General features: G+C 39.9%; 1 non-coding gene across 1 annotated transcript; it reads right to left on the bottom strand.

Moving 5' to 3' along the window:
- Positions 1–506: 506 nt before the first annotated feature.
- LOC134297276 (U6atac minor spliceosomal RNA) lies at positions 507–634 on the bottom strand. The gene has a single exon (XR_010004005.1). It is a non-coding gene; the product is annotated as a U6atac minor spliceosomal RNA (small nuclear RNA).
- Positions 635–17,212: the final 16,578 nt, after the last annotated feature.

The following is a 17,212-nucleotide window of genomic DNA, read 5'->3' as shown; positions in this document are numbered from 1 at the left end:
GGGAATCGAATCTTGGTCTCCAGGGTTGTAGTCTAACGCTCAGATCATTGAACATATTGAAGTTTTGGCCTAGAAGTCTATTGATTTTACCAATTAAATTGCTAATTAACTGGCCAATTAACAAAAATCCCTATTCTACAGGGACTTTACTTGAGTACATATCAGACATTACATCATGGAATCTGGGAAGTAGTGACTAAATTCAAATTACCAATGCTGGTGGTTATGCAAGGCATCTATGTATACATATTGTGGCCTTGAACTCGTTCAAAAGGGCATGCTCTTCATTCTTCATTCAGTGACTGTAGTGTCAAGTGGTCATTTGCATGTGTGAACAGTGAAATGAAACTTTCAAAAATACATATATTGAAAGACACGAATAAAGACAAATCCCATGATACATTGCTGGCTAACATGCCCAGTACGCAAAGTACTCAGGTTTGGCACATGAGGAAGAAAATCCCACAAGCATCTCTCCCCATCCCTGGAAAGCAAAATGCAACAATAAAATTACTTGGTTATATGCGACACAGTAAGTGACAATGCCTTAACCATATGTGTGTTCTACAGAGCCCTGGGACCGTGACTTTCCTTATTAAGGGAACTGCTACCCTCCTCTTGTTTCATACAACTAACTTGCCATTTGCTGCCTTTTATGATACCCCAGATCAGGTGAGATGATCACTTCACCTTGATCTGCCAAATATTTGGGGCAGCTTGAACAAATGTGAACAAATGAATGCATTGGACAAACATGAGAACAAACATATTAAATGCTATACAGACCCATTTTTTAAAATGCCTGGAAAGATTTTTTTGGCTGTAGATATGTAAAATTGTGGGTGCAGGCCTTGTATATATGTACTATATTCTTGCTTGAAATCCTAGAAAACCAATGCCAGTTAGGGTAGGCCAGCAGTGGGAAATCTCGTTTTCTAGCTGTTGATGGATTTCAATTCCATCAATCATGGCTAATGTGATAAGTGTTGAGGATGATGGATGCTATAGCCCAGCAGCATCTGGAGGACCAGAGTTAAGACAATGATTATTCAAATTAAGGATAAAACAGTTAACTCCATATCTAGCCTGCTTTAGGTTGGCCTGTGGGCTCCATGCAGCCCTTGACCCCACTATTGTGGTCCTTGAAACTCCAAATCAGTTCCCGAAAGCCCCCAACCCTATTTTTTAAAAAATCAGAGCAATGTTTGCCTGAATGCCACACAGAAAATCCTTTAAACACTCAAAAATACACATAGATATCTCTACCACACCTCTACACTTTCCAGGAACTTCCCATTACACATGAATAGTATTATCATTTCCCTCTGTAGTTGTTCACATAAGGGCATTTGGAAGTGATGTGGCATCATTTCTAGTCACAATTTTGAGCGGTGAAGTGGTTTGAGCATTGGACTATGACTCTGGAGTACAGAGTTTGAATCCCTGCTCAGATATAAAAATACATTGGACAACTCTCCAGTGGTGCAATGGGTTAAACCCTTGTGCCACCAGGACTGCTGACCAAAAGGTCGTCAGTTCGAATCTGAGGAGCGGGGTGAGTTCCTGTCTGTAAGCCCCAGCTTCCCATGCGGGGATATGAGAGAAGCCTCCCACAGGATTGTAAAGCATCTGGGCTTCCCCTGGGCAATGTTCCTGCAGACGGCCAATTCTCTCACACCAGAAGTGATTTGCAGTTTCTCAAGTCGCTCCTGACACACACACACACACACACACAAAACCCTTAGGCAAATCATACATAGGACACATCGTGATAAGTTTCACCTTGAAATTGTCATAAGTTGGAAATAATTTGAAGACACAGAACAACAAGAAGAGAAAAACCAATGTTTGGGTTCACTGTCTATGTGCCCCCCTGAAGGTCTACAGTGAACTGGCCACTGGCTACTTTGTTGCTTTTCATTGGGGATAGAGAGTAAGGTTGGGAAACCTCCTGAGATATCCATTGAGACCTCTGAGTTTCTTCAAACGACCATGCCCCTTACCCTATGACACTGTTGGTTATCAGCTTCCAGACTTTGGTTTTTTTCCCTGTTCTAAAATATTCTAATAGCTCTCCCAAGGTTCCATTATTGGCAACAAGAGCACAAAGAAAAAATATGTTGGTATGTTTGATCTCATCCTCTGCCTTTGACCCTGCCCACCAAAAACATCCAAACCCACCCACCCTGGGCAAATTCTCTAAAAGTGAATTGGAGCCTTAGGCTGAACTCATTTCTCCACACTTGTGGGAGAGCCTTGCCCTTAGGATTCCAAGGATGAGTCATTAAGCCCCCAGCAGTTCCATTGCCTTAATTTAATTTGGCATAGATACCACATTCTCATGCACTGATAGAAACAACCCTTTTGTTTCCTCACTTGTTGCTCTAGTCTTTGATGCCTAAGCAGAGGTCTTCCCATTCTGCCCATGCTGTACACATCTTTGCTGTTCCTTCTGTTCAGCTAAGCTGGCATTTGGCTGCTCCACATTCCTAGACAGATTTCTCAGGAGACAGGCCCTCGTGGACCATTCCAGCTGGTGCGAAGGGGCTGAGTTTCACACTTTTAAGAATGTACACTCCCTTGCTGTGTTGATAAGCATTCTCTTTCTGTATCTTGCTCCCAATCAGGGAGAGAGAGGATGACGATATTCTTCTGGCACTGTTAAACATGCTGGCTAGAAAATTCTAGGACTTGTAGATTAAAAAAGGAACTTTCCCAAGCTCTGCTTAGACTTGTTTTCAAAACACTGGGCACATTTCATCCAATGAATAAGGCAGCGGGGTGTGCGTGTGTGTATGAGTGACAATTTCTCAGATTGGCAGCAGATGCCAGCTGGTCTACATTGCTCCTGTTTTACACACAGCTTTTAATTGCTGGCACGAGCATTGCTGTTGCTACCAAAAATGACACTGATGATTCAAAGCTGCCCAAGTTCTGCAGTTGTAAGTACTATTTGAGAACTGGGGTGGAAATCATGTGGCCAAGGAGCTGTGTGCAATCTTTATGGGAAGATTGAGGGCAAGTCTTGGCCAACCAGGACCTCCCAATACCTGGCACATTCACTGCTGGGAATAATGCTGAGGATTTGGAGTAAAATAATCCATTTCAGGATTTCTCCTTGATCAGTGATTACGTGGAACAGCAACAGGGATAATAGTTGGATCTACACTGCTATATACTACAATTTCAGAATACAGATTAACTCCTTTGAACGTGTTTATATCAGCCTACACTGCCATATAACCCAGCTCAATGCAGTTAATCTGCATTCAGAAACTGGATTATATAGTTGTATAGATGGGGCCTCAGAGAGCATAGAAGTGGCTTTCAATGGTTCCAATTATCAGAAGAAGGGACTGTGGTAGTGGTGGCCAATTCAATGCTGAGGTGAACAGAAGCGTAGTTATATGGACTTGGCAGAATGTCTCAAGAAGTGTACTGTCGTCTAGGGGTGAATATATATGATGTAAAAGCCAACAGTTCACAGGACTTGTCAAACCCATTGGCCATTATTTCTTCCTTTTGAGCCACATCAGAAAAAAAAATGTTACTGCAAAATATAACCTTAAATATATTGCAAGGGACTTTGAGGCTCTGGGTAGGAAGCTAAAGAACCTTGCAGGACATGGCCCATTAAGACACAAAGCGAAAAAAATTCTGGAAGTAAGCAAGTGGTTCTGAAGATAATGCCAACACAAAAGATCCATCTTCTTGGACATTAATAAAGTTTTCATGAAGAATAACAACTGGCAAGTGATAAGTTGCGCCATGCAGTATTTGATAAAATGAATATCTAGGAGCCTCACAAATCTGATCAGGAGGGCTTTAAATTCAGTTATATAGAATAGGGAAATTGAACAATTGTAATTACCTAGTCTGGTAGATTCAATGATAAAGGTGGAATAGGGACTTCATCCCATGAAATAAGTAAAGCATTTGGGATTGTTGGTTCTCCCTTAAGCTTTGCAATGCCCCGTTTGGAAATTAAACGGATGATTTTCCTACTCTCATCACACCTCCCTTTCTCTGCATTCTTTATCCATTTGATTTGTTATCACACAACAGGGATTTGTTTCCTTCCATTGTCCAGGATTTTTATTATTTATCCTTTTTAACAAAATCACCCCAGATCATAGGAAGTGGTTTAAATTAATCCTAATATTTCCCCAAGCCTCTGCATTGGGATCTCTAGGTAGTGGTTTTAATTAACCCTGATCTTTCATTAAACCTCTGCATTGAGATTGCTAGGAAGTAGATTTAAATTAATTCTGATTTTTCCCAAGCCTCTGCATTGGCTATTGTCCGGGAAATTGACATTTGGGCTCCTCCCCTACATGGAGTCATTGTTTTATTTACAAGTGGGCAACAGGGATTAACATCAAATGGGGAAACTGGCCATTTCCCCCATCTCTATGTGAAGAATTAAAAAGAAGTCGATTGCCAATCAACTTAGGAATCGTTGGAAAAACCCACACTATAGAAATGGCAAAATACCTGGAACCCATGGTAAGAGTTTGCATCATGTGATGGGCACCATTGTAATTTCTTAAATGTCTAGAAATGTTGATTTTATTGCATGTGACAAAGTCCTAGGAGTTACAGTACAAGAACCCACGAAAGGGATGAGGAAGAAACAATAAGGAAGCAGCTGGAGAGAATGTTGTAGAGGTATCTACAACAGTGGTTCTCAACTTGGGGTCCCAAGATGTTTTTGGCCTTCGACCAAAACCTAACAGCTGGTAAACTGGCAGGGATTTCTGGGAGTTGTAGGCCAAAAACTTCCGGGGACCCCTAGTTGCGAATCACTGCTTTACAGTAATCCACAGAGCATGGGGAATAAAGAAGATGAGCTTGAAATCAGGAGTGACTTGAGAAATTGAAAGTCACTTCTGGTGTGAGAGAATTGGCCGTCTGCAAGGACGCTGCCCAGAAGACGCCCAGATGTTTTGATGTTTTTACCATACTTGTGGGAGGCTTCTCTTATGTCCCCACATGAAGCTGGAGCTGATAAAGGGAGCTCATCCACTCTCTCCTCGAGTTGGATTCGAACCAGCAACCTTCAGTTTAACAACGTAACCTTCAAGTCAGCGGTCTTGCCAGCACAAGGGTTTAACCCACTGCACCACTGGTTTCCTGACAAGAATGGATATAACAAATTGTAATGTATTTCTTGTTATAATTGTTTGCTGTTTATGTATGGTCCTTGTATCTTTTCTCTTTTTAACGGTTCCTGAAGAAAGCTGTTGGGATACAAATTGGGATAACTGCAAGAATAAAATAATGTTTTTCAAAACTCTGAGACTTCATCTTTTCACTACATCTTTTAGTACAAGTGACACAATTTAGGATTGCCAGGTTGAAAACTGGAAGCTCCTATACCTTTAATATTTGTGTAGAAGAGGAAATTTCAGCAGGTGTTGTTCGTCACACAACCAGGTAACAAGCGACACCTGCTGAAATTGCCTTTTCTGAACAAACATTAAAGGTACAAGAGTCCTCTAGTTTTCACTTTGTCAACCCTAGGATGCTACAGGATGTGTGAAAGTTAACAAGAAACAAATGGTCGTACATATCTCTGTCTGAAACAAAGGACAACAGGCTCCTGCTGTCGGTCATCTCTCTGTTTCTGTGTGTGTGTGTGTGTTTTTTTGGAAAAATATTTATGATGTTCTGTCTAAAGGCTTGAAGCGATCATTCTCTCAAGAAGAAGAAATAAGCTGTTCTACCCTTTAAATATAGGTTAGATTTTTATAGGGTTCTTTTTTCTCTAAAGCTTGAAATATGCTTGGATTTTTAGAGAAAAAATAATCTGTTTTCCTTTTGTTGTTCTTCATCTTCAGCATTTTAAAAAGTTTTTCCAGAGTATCATAGAATCGTAGAGTTGGAAGAGACCTCATGGGCCATCCAGTCTAACCCCCTGCAAGAAGCAGGAAAATCTCATTTAAAGAAAATGTCCAACTCTTTTTGGACCTTTGCTAAAAACAGTTAAACTCATGGGCTATCTTGGGAAATGTAGATAATTATATCTCCATTTTGGGAGTTTAAAGTGCTTCATTTTGTTAGGCTGGAGTAGATGTTATACCAAGTTGATGCTTAATGTTTTTGTTACATGTTATTTGGTTTTTAGGCCTCTTCCCGGAGTTGTTTGGAGCACTGATTCAAAAACTGCACAGGATACACCATACATGCTTTAGTTTCTTAGACATAGTCATCATGATTTTCTATGGGTGAGCAGATGGAGACTTGAAGATGGCATATATTCTGTATCTCAAAAACTAGAGTTTGATAGGGGAAGACTGGTGCCATGATTGGAATCAGCAGATTAGATATACCCAGAAAGAGGGCTAACATTTGTGGCATCAAAATGTGTTGGCTAATGCTATACATTTAGAGAGACAGTGTGGTATAGTAGTTTGAGCACTGGAATATGAGTCCAGGGCTTATATTCCCATTCAGCCATGGAAACTTACCAGGTTATACTCTTGTAGCCTCAAAGGGAGGCAAACCCTGCTCTGAAAAAAGTTTGCCAAGAAATCCCCATGATAGGCTTCCCTTAGAGTGGCCATGTTTTTATTTTTATTATTATTTTTTTTGGGGGGGGGGGAGGGAAAACTGAAGGAACACAACTATTTCATTTATTGTTTCATTGTAGCCTATTATTCTAGTCATACTGTCATGATTTCAGCAGTTCTGCATTACTCTAGTCATGTTATTCTATATTATTCTAGTTATTCTATATTATTCACTATGTTTATAGTAATATATTGCATTCCACCATTGTGTCTACCATTTCAACAATTTCCTTTTTTTTGGGATGTGATTCTGGTCTATTAATCACTTAACATTAAATTCACTAAAACAAAATACAATAGTTTACACACACATACATACAGAGAGATACACACTTTTGTTCACCTAGAGAAGGATGTCTTAAGGTTGTGTTGCTTGTACTAACAGAGGAATATAATCTATTCCAAATATATAAGCTAAGGAACAAAGTAGGAGGAGATGTATTACAGGTCAAAGACGTGTGAGGAGACCCTAAAGCAGTGGTTCTCAACCTGTGGGTCCCCAGGTGTTTTGGCCTTACAAGCTGTTCGGATTTCTTGCAGTTGAAGACCAAAACATCTGGGGACCCACAGATTGAGAACCACTGCCATAAAGCATGGAAAACAGGCTGAGAGCACATACAGTTGCATTATTGTGAGCATCTACCTCCAAGTGAGACTAAAGACTTGAATGTTGTCTTTCTAGAAAAGATGATCAAATATTCAGAAAGGGGGAAAATAGTAAGGCAAACTGAAAAACATGGATACAACACATTACCCATGTAACTTGCTAATAATGTTTGCAAGAAGAAGGAGGATGCAAGAAAGTAATTGATTATCTGGGACTTGATCTGAACCAAGCACAGGCAGATCCTCCTCATCTGGTTTTAATTTCCTATCAGGTCTCAATTGGAGAAAACAGCTGTAAGCATCTGGGCCCTGAGCTTTGTATGCTCCTCAAGTGACAAACACTGAGACATGTTACCATTATAGCATAAACATTATTGGTGGTAAATGATGCAACAGGTGGTATACAGCAAGAAAGTATTCCAGCCCTGTTACTGATGTGAGCTGGTAGCCTTACAAGCAATGAGAGAATTCTCCCCTTTCAAACTAATTTTATTCATACCATCTTTCTGCTGTGTTCTTTAAAAGTCATTTCCAACTTGTGGCAACCCTAAGGTGAACTTATCAAGGGGTTTCTTGGGAAGAATTGTTTACATGTGGTTTGCTTTTGCCCTATTTAAGGCTGACTATGACTTACCCAAGGTCATCCAGTGGGTTTCCATGGCCAAGCAAGGATTCAAACCCTGGTTTCCAAAATTGTAGTCCAACACACAAACTGCTACTACACCATGCTGGCTCATCTCATCAAATTCTTCATCACTGGCAATCTGAGCATATGAGAAGTGGTGCAGCCCCTCTGTCAGAATCAAACAAGTGTGATGCATCTCTTCCCTCATAACTAACTGTACAAACATGTTACAACAGAGGAAAAAATGCTTTCCCAGTCTGTTTATAGAATCACAGAATCAGAAGAGACTATAGGGGCTATCTAATCCATACCCATTCTGCCATGCAGAAATTCACAACCAAAGCACTACTGATAGCAATCCAGCTAACCTCCAGAGAAGGAGACTCCACTACACTCCAAGGCATTGATTCTGCTATCAAACAGTCCTTAAAATCAGAAAGTTTTTTCTTAATGTTTAGGTGGCATCTCTTTTCCTGTAGTTTGAATCCATTGTTCTATGTCCTATGACTTCAAAATATGGGCTGATTTGCCCATTATATAGGGCTTCCTCACCCCTTTCACCATGGAGCCCATTACACGACACACATCTACTGGTAAATGGGAAGAGGAAGTGACATATTCTTCCCATGTTGCCTTTGCTACAATGGGGAAGCTGGGTGGTGGATGCTTCTCTCATGGCCATAGTAAGTCGGGTGATGATGGGCATGGGGTTCTCCACACCCCCTGCCGGAACCCCATGGATTTCCCTGACTTAATGTGATAAGTTCCCTAATCTTTATAGAGTAGCAAAAACCAAGCTGGTTCCATCTTTAATATGACACCTTTTCAAATATTTAAAATGGCTATCATCTTCACTCTTAACATTCCCTTCTCCAGAGTAAATAAATACACCCAGCTCCCTAAGCCACTCCTATAAAGCATGATTTCCAAAGGGTTTACCATTTTCTCTGGACATTTTCCAGGTTGTCAATACCCTCCCCAGCCTTCATATCTTTGTTCATACTGCAAAGCTAATGTAAAAAGCATCTTGCAAATAAAAGCAAACTTTTTCATACCACTTGACAGCTTTTTCATACCACTTGACACCTTGAACCAGCTGATGAAGAGATCACAGAGATTCAGTGGTGTTCTCTGGCCCCCATTTAGGATTGGCACAGTTGCTTGGAAAATAAGTTAGATTGTTTATTTTGGTATAAAACACAGTTGAGGTCTAGACTGTAGAGTCTCTAATTATACCAACCATTCCAACACCCATGGGGAACCCATTCTGCTATTGAGACTGTATAGCTAACTGGTATAGCTTAACACAAATAATTCTATGATGCAAACATCTGAATCATCATGTACACAAAACAGTGAACATGGGTTAACAATAGGCTCAGAGGAGACATTCTGGGAAGCAGTGCAGACTTGATTCTAGATCTGAGAGTGTTTTAAATGGTACATAAGGGCTAAATGCCAGTGTTCCATGATTAATCGTTTTAACTACAGCAAAGCTCAATAGGAATTACTGATTAAAGAATGAAATGTTTATAACAATCAATGATTAGTCCCAAACCATTTTATGAACCCCTATCACTGAAAATTGCAGCTGTTAAATGGATTGCAGTTGAAGGAAGACCAAAGAGGAGACTGAAAATAGTACTTTCTTTTCATTTCTATACATCAACACTCTCCCCTCCCCATCTTCTCTCCTTCTCCATCTGCAGATTTCTATGTTCTGGGGACTGATTGATGAGAGCTGGTTGTAGGGGACATGTATGCAGGGACACTGAGAACAGATTTGGACCTCACTGAAACATTTTTTGAGAGCACTAGATAGCTGCTTATTCCTTTAAGGTACAGTAGAGTCTCACTTATCCAACACTCGCTTATCCAGCGTTCTGGATTATCCAACGCATTTTTGTAGTCAATGTTTTCAATATATCGTGATATTTTGATGCTAAATTTGTAAATACAGTAATTACTTCATAGCATTACTGCGTATTGAACTACTTTTTCTGTCAAATTTGTTGTATAACATGATGTTTTGGTGCTTAATTTGTAAAATCATAAACTAATTTGATGTTTAATAGGCTTTTCCTTAATGCCTCCTTATTATCCAACATATTCGCTTATCCAATGTTCTGCCGGCCCGTTTATGTTGGATAAGTGAGACTCTACTGTACTATTTTGTGTGGGAAGGGGGAAACACACAGTCATTGCCACCTACTACCAGAATCCCCACCCCAACTCATGGCCACCTCCCTGACTTCAGTCTTTGGACATCATTCCATGAGCGGGAGGAAACTGTCTTACTACATTTCCTCCTTTTGAGATCTGCCTTCTGGGATGTCTGGTCATTCCATGTCCTTTCCTCGCCAAGGTCCGTCTCTCCCCTGCTCTCTCCCATTTGGAGTCAGATAAAATCTGACTCCTCAAAATGCATTTTGGGCTCTGTTTCCATGCGCTGTGGAAATGGAGTCCCATGAAGTCCCACTGGAAGTGGCTTTCTGTCATGTGGTGATCTCTGTGGGACTTCATTTCTGTATCACAGAGAAACAATGAGAAGATGCAGAAAAGACTGTGTCTGAGAGGTCTTTTGACTGCACACATTCCCTTCCCATGTCACTGACCACTAGGAAATGTTCAGGAACTACTTGCATAGGCAGAGGATTTGGTGAAGATTTGGAAGAGCTGATAGCCCAAGCTATGGAGGTAGAGGTGCTTCCTGTTCCTTTCTCCTGGCAGTTAGTGCCACAGTATCTGTTTGACTTCTGGTCCCTGTTTCTAACTGTTGGTCTTGCATTTTATCTATGGCTTTTTTCAACATCTATTTCATTCCCTCCTCTTACTCCTTGGTGCTACTTTGTCCCATTGCTCACTTATGGCTTACTTACCATCCCACCCTCCATCTGCTCTCTCTTGTAGCAAGAGCAGGCCAGGGAAAAATCTTCGTTGTTGATGACATGTGGCTTCAAATCATTTTTGACAAACCTCATGGGATGATGTCCATTCAGGCATACCTATCACAAGGTTTTCTTGGCAGATTTTGTTTAAATGGGGGTTGCTCTTGCCTTCTTCTGAGGCTGAGAGAGTATAACTTGCCCACGGTTGCCCAGTAGGTTTCCATGGCCGAGTAGGAATTTGAATCCTTGTCTCTCAATGTTGTAGTCCAACATTCAAATTACAGTACAATATCACACTGGCTCCCTAAAAATCTTCAGTAAACTGTATTTCAAAATTTTGTATATTGTTATGATTTGCTTTGAAATTTACTGATTTTGACAAAGGAGCGAGGAACTCTTCAAATCCAGTGGTGCTGGTGTAAAGAAGGCCTATGTGATGCTTAATTGTGTTGTATCTATACTTGTATCTTTACATAATTGTTGTATACCTTCAAGTTGTTTCTAACTTATGGTGACCCTAAGTGAACCTGTCTCAGGTTTTCTGGGACTGATTTAACCAAAATCACCCAGTGGGTTTCCATACTGATCAGCTAATTGAGCTCTAGTCTCCAAAGTCATAGTCTGAGGTTCAAAGTGCTATACAATTCTCCATCTCTCTGTATGGCAGTCATTTTGCTTGCTATGGTCTTCAATCAATCCCATATGTATTGCTCAAGCCAAAAGTAAACAACAACAATTAAAAAAATAAATAAGAAGCAAAAGAAGATAGATTAGAGCAGAATAAATAAATAAATGTTTCTTCCACTCCTTTTTGCTCCTGTCAACAATAGGTAATGGCTGCTGGCAACCATATTGTGCAATTACTCTTTTTTACTTTTGTTGAATAGCAGAGCTTTTCTCTCTGCAGGAAGCCGTAGAACAGGGAGGTGGAAGATGGCAGGAACAGATGAAGAATCCTGCCCTGTCTCTATTAGTTTTAATGAACAAGTAGGAAGTAACAGGCGGTAGACTATGTGATGCTAAACAACATAGATTACAATCTAAATGGGATACTCATATTTGCATAAAACCATTCCCTGGGGTTACCAGGCTGCATTCAGGAGACAAAAGAGGAATGGGAAATAGAAGAAATGCAGACAATTTCAGTCATATGGCCAGGGCTAGCTTAGGGCTATAGAGGGTGCAACCAATCATCTATTGACTTTAATGGAAAATCACACAATGAGGGTAATAGTGCTGGAGAGCAACCAGAGCATCTTAGCGACCACCAGAATGCTTGGAAGTACAACCTCCTTGGACTACAACTCCCTGAAACCTTCACTAGCATAGCCCTCTAACATTTTGCAGATGAAAATGGGCCATGCTAATTCTGGATGTGCTCAAGATGGAAAAGGTTATTAATGAGGAAGAAGAAACATGTTAGGAGAGGCTGAAACAGTTTGCTTTTGCCCGAACCTACAGCAGAGGGCAAAATGTGACTCTTCCTCTTCTCTTCCTCTTTAATTGAGTAAAATCTACTTTTGACTTTGAACTTGGTTTGCAGAAATGGAAATAGGCTGAACACAAAGGTAGAAAGTGGGAAGAAGAGAGAGTCTGGGTCCCCATATACTTTCTGTATATATTTCAGATTTCAATATTAATGTCAAAAACATGTATGATCTTACATAGGATTTGTGCTACATTAGAACAATTATCACTTAAGTAAATAAATATTAAATAACCAATAAAATAAAATAAGGTGCAAACACTAAGCTAATCTGGGAATCTGCTATTGCAACACATCCAATGGTTAAAAACTGGTATAAAAAAGATTAGGAGTAAGTACTTTCCAGTCTACTCGGAATACACGAAGCTCATTCCAGAAGCATGTTTAAGAACTGGTTCAAGAGTCCAGAAGAGCCTTAACTAAAAACAGCTTAAAAACTGAGATGATATAGGATTAATTGGGACTGTCCCTGCCAACCTGGAATAACTGGAGAGCAGTTCCCAAGTTACGAACAAGATAGGTTCTGTAGGTTTGTTCTTAAGTTGAATTTGTTTGTATTGGAATAGGTACAAATTCCAGAAAAAAATATGTTTTTAGGTTTGGATAGCATAGGGAAGGGCTAACACCCCTGTGGTATTAGTTTTTCTGTCAGATTTCACTGCACTTTCTGTCCCTGTGATAATTGGATTTTGAAAAATTTTGATTGTCGCAGAAACAAGGATTGTCGATAAAGCTTCAGTGGAGACAGCTTTCCCTCCAATATAACTGTTTCAGGACTGAATTTCCCTTCCCAAGGATAGATTAATCTCACTTCCTGTTGTCTCACCTGTGTTCTTAACTATGAGTCAGTTGTAAATTGGATATTTGTAACTTGGGGACTGCCTGTACTATCAGCTTGAAAATTCTGGGAGATTTAATCTATTTCCCCCTAAGCTATGGATTTTAGTTTTAATTTTTAGTTTAGATTACACATGTTGTCATATAAGTACAGTTTTAGGAGCACTCGTGGCATATATTTTCCTTGCCTTTTCATTTAAACAGTGTGTTTCTTCATCTTCTTTCTGTCCCGTCTCCTCTAGAATTGCAGAAGGAGTTCACTTGCAAATCTTTTAATAAGGCAATTACATGCAGACACAGATTAGATCTTGTGGTACAATAGATTTTGCTTCTTTTTTTCCCTTTAAAAAATCCTAAAATCAGGCTCTTTTTTGATATTTTGCTGTCACCAGACAAAAACTCTGAATAGTAATGTGACAAGTCTATTCAGCAGGCGACAATATGAATTTTCTTAATTGTACTCACTTGTGTGCTACATAAACTGTCACATAATTTTGTGTGCGCTCCTTATGAAAACGAAGTGGGGAGAGAAAAATACTATTTAGAGTTACCAAAAAGTGCTGTTGAACAACTGAGATCTCCATGTTCTTTTATTTAGCAAGCAGAAAATTATTATTAAAGTTGAGTGTAATCTGCTATTATGCCTGGGTTGCCTCTCAAAGTGATCCCAAAACTTCATCTTGTCTTCAACATAGAGGCTAGACTGCTAACTTGGATTGCATTATACTGACACCTATCTGAACCATATCTTTTCTGAAATAATCAACATCAAATGCCCTAAGTGTCTTGGACCCAAGTTACTTAGAAGAGTGTCACAATCCATAATTACCTACCTGGGTCTTCTTGAATGGTACCTTGACTAAATGAAGAAGAAGGATGGCTATTGGAACAAAACCCATGGAGAGGTGGCAAGGCAACCCATAATTTATATAGTTTTCTCAGAAAGTCTTATTTGCCTGGTTACTTGGTTATCTAGGATCAAGTCTGTCGCCGGGGGGGGGGGGGGGATTATAGGTTCAACTCCCACCCCAAATTTTTTAGGCTGAAAGAAGAACTTGGTTTACTCACAAATTTTAACTGGCTAACCAACGTACATTGCCATAGCAGCAATAGCCGACATAGTGGAAGCAACCAGATTTTTATGTCATGGACGTTAACTAACATTTTCAACATGAAGATGATGTAATCCATCGAAACTGACATCAGAATCAAACTCCCCAAGTTAAACTCCATAAGAAAAACTTAAGTTTAAATACAATTTTGATATTTGTAGGTATACAGTATAACAACTATGATTATTTGTGCTTTCTTTAAAAGTCTATATTTTAATTTCTCCTAAACTATCAAATATTTTGCATACCTAAATACAAGATTAAAGGTATTTTATATGTGTGGGTCATAAATCTTAATTTTTAGATATTCCAATTTGAAGTGAAAATATATGTGTAAGAGAGCTTTCAAAACGCTGTATCTCTTAATGTAATAAACATGTTTTCATTTACTTTGAACACAATTGTAGTTTTATTATGTCATTTCATTTGATTTTATCTTATGTAATTTTTTTAATATCCCCCCCCCCCGAAAAAAACACTTGAAAGTAGTCACATCACTGCTCTCTTGCTCTTCTCCTTTTCAGAGCTCTCTCTTACACCTGCCTTCTTGTTCCTCCCACTGGGGTATAAAAGGAAGGCATGACAGCAGCTGTGAGTCATTCCAAACACAGCTGTCTTAATGTGCAATTGTCTGTTAGCTGGAATCAGGTCTGGTTCTTCATGGACACCGCTGAAGCTCCGCCTCGGACGCAGCGCCTTCCTGGGCGCACCCAAAGCGGCAGCGGGCGGTGGCGACAACCACTGGGTCGCTCACTGCGGAACGAGGAAGTATTTTGTATTCTCGTGATATTTCACGAGATCTCATGAAATATCACAAGATTTCTGCGAGATCTCGTGAGAATACAATGGACACTAGAAAACAGAGTACCATCAGAACAACTTATGTTTAGTTGAAAACTTCTTGCTAAACCACAGTGGAAAACCTCTTGATGCAACTCATCATCATGATAAAGTTAATAAAAGGAAAGCAGAAGAAAAGAGAAAAAAACTTCTGCCAGTTGTCCTTTGTGGCCAACAAGAACTGGTTTTAAGAGGGAGCAATGTTGGAGCTCCGGTGGTGAAGTGCGTTAAAGCACTGAGCTGGAGGCCGAAAGGTCCTAGGTTCAAACCCCGGGAGCGGCGGGAGCGGCCGCTGTTAGCTCCAGTTGAGGTGGTATCAAACAGCATTAATTCTATAGTATAGATACACTCTATATCTTATGAGAATTGTGTTTTACTTCTGAAAAATCTGTTTGAGAATATTAAAACCCTAAGTGATCTTCTTTATTTAACAGAATCCATTGTATTTTTACAGTGACTATTCAATATAAACCTTTCTAGTTATGGTGCAATGGGTCCCCTGGAACAAGCCCCATGGATGTCAATAGGATTTTTGGGGTAAATATGCATGAGCTCATACCTTTAAACACCATTTTGATATATTTATTTATTTATTTACAGTATTTATATTCCGCCCTTCTCACCCCGAAGGGGACTCAGGGCGGATCACATTATAACACACAAAGGGCAAACATTCAATGCCCATAAACACATCAAACAGAGACTGAGAGACACACACAGAGGCAAGTTAACGTTCTTCTGAGGAGATGTTCGATTCTGGCCACAGGGGGGAGCAGCTGCTTCATCATCCACACTGACGGCACTTCCTCATTCCAGGTCGTAAATTAGTTAATCTTGCCTCCCCACTTTAGTGGTACCTTATCTCCTACTTGATAGATGCAACTATCTTTCGGGTTGCTAGGTCAGCAACGAGCAGGGGCTATTTTTTATTTTTAATTGACGGGTGCTCACCCCGCCACGGGCTGGCCTCGAACTCATGACCTCATGGTCAGAGTGATTTAAGGCAGCTGCTCAACAGCTGCGCCACAGCCCGAACAAGACTTTGAAGATAAAGAAATTAAAAGACGATGGAAATGGCATCTACCTATATTAAATGACAATACACAGCAATACAACAGCTTTTATCTTACCTTCCTATACACCGAAGATTTCAAATCAATATAGTAATGCTTTTGATCGGTAGCATACCTATGTCAGAAAAAGGGAGAGACACAGAGTCTAAATTCAACAGCTCCCTTTGTGCATATCATGAAAGAGCGAATGAGGTGCCCTGCTGGATTAGACCAAAGGACTATCTAGTAGAACATTCTGTTCACATAGTAGACAAGCAGATGCTCCTGGGAAACCCATAAGAAGGACATGAGTGCGAGAGTCTCCTCCTGCTCACTCTCCTCAAGAATTATTATCATTCAGACACATACTGCCTTTAGTGCTGAAGGCAATATATAGCCATCACATTCAGTAGCCATTGATAGTCTACTCCCCAAAGTCATGAGGATAGCAGAACATCTGTTTTTAGGTACCAGAAGGCAGCTCTTACCCTTACAATTTTGTCTAATCTCCTTTCTTAAAGCTATCTAAACTGGCAGTACAATCTTAGCAGTGATTTTCGCAGTCTTTCTTTGCATTACTATGTGAAGAAATACAGTGAAATCCCCGTATCTATGAGGGATATGTTCCTGGTGTGATCATGGCTTTAGGTATGATCAAATGCCATTAAATTACCGCACTTCCAGCCCTAGCATATCATGGAGTTGCATTCGACACCCTAGAGATCACTTGAGAGATATTCTATCTTGGAATTTGCTAGGTCCCCCTAATACAACTTTATAGTAACTTCTGAGGCAAGCATACCATAGAACCACCTGGAAGACTTAAAAATTCTTAGCAAGACAATTTTTCTCCAAGCATGGGATATGGGTTTTGCGGCTATGGGGGTTTGACTGCATTTGTATCAAATCTCCCATCTTTCACCTATATTGGGCAATGCCAGGTCCTGGAATTATGAAAAGAGGTCCAAAACATTTATCTTTTTTTTTCATAGCTCTACTATGAACTATCTTATACCCATCCTTTACGCTTACTGATGAAATTATTTCATTATGGGAGTTGCTCCAGGCAGCCCTTGATAATTTTGGCTCACCTTTTCTATCTTAGCAGTATGCTTTTTTGAAATGTGGCAGGAAATTGTGACATGTCATCAATTTGGAAAGATGCACTGAAATATTGGCAATTTTATTTTTTAT

This window comes from Anolis carolinensis, chromosome 2 (assembly GCF_035594765.1).
Source record: "Anolis carolinensis isolate JA03-04 chromosome 2, rAnoCar3.1.pri, whole genome shotgun sequence".
Classification (NCBI taxonomy): domain Eukaryota; kingdom Metazoa; phylum Chordata; class Lepidosauria; order Squamata; family Dactyloidae; genus Anolis; species Anolis carolinensis.
Note: the sequence above shows the minus strand (reverse complement) of the source record. Positions and strands in the feature narration are given on the sequence as shown.